The sequence below is a fragment of the Egretta garzetta genome, unplaced genomic scaffold, assembly GCF_000687185.1.
Source record: "Egretta garzetta isolate BGI_Z169 unplaced genomic scaffold, ASM68718v1 scaffold369, whole genome shotgun sequence".
Classification (NCBI taxonomy): Eukaryota; Metazoa; Chordata; class Aves; order Pelecaniformes; family Ardeidae; genus Egretta; species Egretta garzetta.
In genome coordinates, this window is record NW_009260837.1 from 871,555 (window position 1) to 875,112 (window position 3,558).

Below are 3,558 nucleotides of genomic sequence, written 5' to 3' on the forward strand. Positions count from 1 at the left end.
AGATGCAATCCCTCCTGACGCATGGGGAGCACCCCAGCCTCCGCCTCTGTTCTCTGATTTTCCTTGTTGTCCAGGCCATGTGCCACATCATCCTGTTCTCTGCACTAGTCTCCTTCAAAATCTCACAGCTGAGGTGAAACCAGGGACACACAGGAGGTCAAGGAAGAGGAGGATCTGAGGTGGGGACCCCGACAGAAAGCATGGGTGAGCAATACCTGGCAGGGTTGCAAAGGACCCAGGACTGAGTTAAGTGGGAGGAGGATAGGAAGGCAGGTCATGGGATGGCTTAAGGCAGGGCTGGGGCAGTGGGAGCAAGGTAGAGGGACAAGGTGAACAGCAGCACTTTTTCAGACTGATAAGAGAGAAACATGTGCCAAGACACACAAGAGCAGGGACTTCCAGCAATCAAGCTGGGAGAGACTGTAATTTAAATCTAATGGATGTAGGGTTGGAGGCAAAGGAATATTAATGTCATTTTTCTAAATCCCAGTCTAAGAACTAGATTCCTTGAGAAAGCCTTGGGATTAACTGATAGCACAACACAAAATACGCAGACATAGCTTACATTTTTCTCAGGCTTTAACTACCTTAATATCTCAGATAATAGGAGGATGTCAGAAAAATTTAAACACCCAGAAGCCTTTGGAATTTGAAAAGCTCTCCCAGTACTTAATTAGAGCTGGTTATTGAATCTGGAAAATGATTTCACTATGGGCTCTCACTTTTTTGTTGTTTCTTTCACTTGCTGTGCTCCATACCAGAGTTCACACTGTTCTGTGGGAGCCACAGGACTCCCTCTGCTAGGCAAGAACACCAGGTCCAGCACTTTATCCTTTGCCAGATGTTTAAAGGAAGGTATCTTCTTCCCCAGGACTACAGGATACTGGATCAGCTGGGCTAGGCTTAGCTACAGGGCATGGCTGTCACACCCCATGCCTGGGCCTTGCAACCTGAATTTTTCCTACCCAATCAATCAGAACAATGAACACTTTGGAACTAAGCAGCTTAGCATGTCCCATGAAGACAATTTACACGCCATGAATTTTACTCCCAAGTTCATCCCCAGTTCTTTCTGGGGAGAAATGAGGAAGAAAATAATAAAAGCAACAGCCACTATTTTATGCCACATGGTGCTTCTTCAATTAAATCACAACACTTCAAGAAACTCTTTTTCTTCAGTTACAATTTCTCATTCTTAAGGGGAAGAAAAAGAAGGAGAATATCTCAGTAATTTTAAAAGTCAACAGTAAATTGAACATCAGATAACCCCACATGAAGTGTTCTTTTCTACTTGTTCATGCATAGGTTATTGTGAAAAGGGGAGAGGGGTGTTCCTAATTGGACCAAGTAGGACCCAAAGGTCATTAACAGAAAATATTTCACAAAGTGAATTTCTGCTTTCCAAACACCTGTAGTCATAGATTTCCTTCCAAAAAAATACAGGTTTCAGGAAAGCTCACCATATCTGTGGGACATTCATGGATGAGCCCACAGGAGGTAAGGGAGCTGTGGACAGACTGAACCACTGATGTATCACATAGGCAGCTCATGCCTGCTTCTTTCTTCTGGCCTAGGAGACCTTATCCTGCCCATGTGCCCTGGGGAGAGGATGGAAGAGGAGCAGATCTGCTGCTCCTGACAAGCCCCAGTTTTAGCTCCAAGGAAAAGTGAACAGGAAGGTCATCAGAGTGCTGGATTTCAGTTATCCTGTGCTCTGTACACCAGAGGGTACCTGAGGTTTCTTATTAGCAGGTCATTTCAAACACCGACTACAGCTCCAAACTCCATCACTCCCATCGTCACTACTGAGATCGGGGGTGGAAGGGAAAGGACAGCCATCCGTCAGGATGACTGACGGCTGCCCTCTAGGTTTTCCTGATCCTTGGAACAGGGGCTGCATTTTCAAAATTCAGAATACTCCTCCTCACTCCTTCCCCTGGGGATTTCAGAGTCCACTGGACTGTGAGTACCTGTACTGATGGGGATCTTTGGCTGTCTCCACTATTTTACGTATTTAGACCATACGTGTCTTTGTCTCCTCTGCTGCAAGTGTACTAGCCGTACCACCCCTCTCTTTCCTAGCAAATGTTAGGGTGCCTATAGAGCTTTCTGCAGTCAGGTGTGAATATCCTGAGCACCTTATAACCTCACGTCGCTTCAGTGCTAGGTTCCTTTTTCGTCTCTGTCCTGCCCGAAGCTACTGCTGTTACTGCCTTTAGTGGCCACAATCAAATCCTTCATGCATTATTTTCTGCAGCCCCACACAGGTCCACCAGCACCTGGGACAGAGGCAGACCCTGATTGCCCAGAACTTGCCATGGGCTTGGGTCCTGTGTTGAGCCTGGCTCTGGTGTGGAACAGGTAGAATTTACATGACAAGGGCGTAGACCATCAGAGCCTAGAGGTTGTCAGCTGAGCTGATCTCCTTTAGCTCCGTTTAAGAGCAATGTGGAAGGAGAGACACCCATATAGTATAAGTCAACTAATCTCTAATTTATGCATCTGCTTTAGGATGGAATGCATGTGCCCCAGAATTGCTGTGACCAGCTCAGATAAAGTTGTCTACAAGACTGCCAGAGGAACCATATCCTGTGAGACGAGTTGCTCCGAAAGTGTGTGGTTAACTCAGCAATCTCCCGAGACAGGTCTTTTTTCTCTTTTACTTTATATGAACTGAAGGCAGGTTGATAATGAATTGAAATGTATTCTTAAATTAAATAAGAATGCTCACACAACACATGGCACCAGGTCAAGCTGAACTGGTGCACATTCTTATGGAGAAGAGGTATGTGATGATACGTTTGATCTCTTCATTATGAACAACTGATTAGACTGAAGTAACCTTTTGCAATTAACAAAAATGTACTTGAGAAATGCAAAAGAGACTGTCACACTATCAATGCCAGTCTGTCCAGGTGGTCAATCTCATAATTAACCAAGGATTTTCTCATGCTGTTCTTTCCCCCTTCCTTTGTCTTTTGAACTTTCTTGCTTGATCTGGGGCAGTGTTATTCCAGAGATGCCCCAGTCGTCTCCAGGCTGACACTTGTCTAGATAGAAGGACAATGAGGAGCAGTCACGCTGGCTATAAATCCCATGCATAGATAGCAGCTTAGAGGAAAGTCAAGGACTGGAGTTTTTTAGAAAATGTTAAATGTTTTCTTTACAGGCCACACTGGTGTCACCAGAGGTACAGTTTCTGAGGACAAATCAAGCTAATTCAAGGCCCAGGGAAGAATGTAGATTTATTTTAGAAAGCAAGACCATTATCCTCAAAGCTTGCCAAATCTCCCTTCCTGTGACAGCTCAGGTCAAATTCAGGTGACTTGGCTATAAAATGAGAATGACGCACCTGATGAAATGCATAAAAGACATTGGTCTGTGTGAACTCCCACCTCAGTGTATTGAGTTCACAGAGCAGCGCACAATAGTGAAGGGATCTGAAAGGGCTGCGTTCACACGGTTGCACAGATGCCCTTTCAAAGAGCAGGCTGTCAGCTGGCTAAAATGAGAGAACTGTGCTGAAAGACCAAATTCTGAAAGGCATCTCCGTCATCG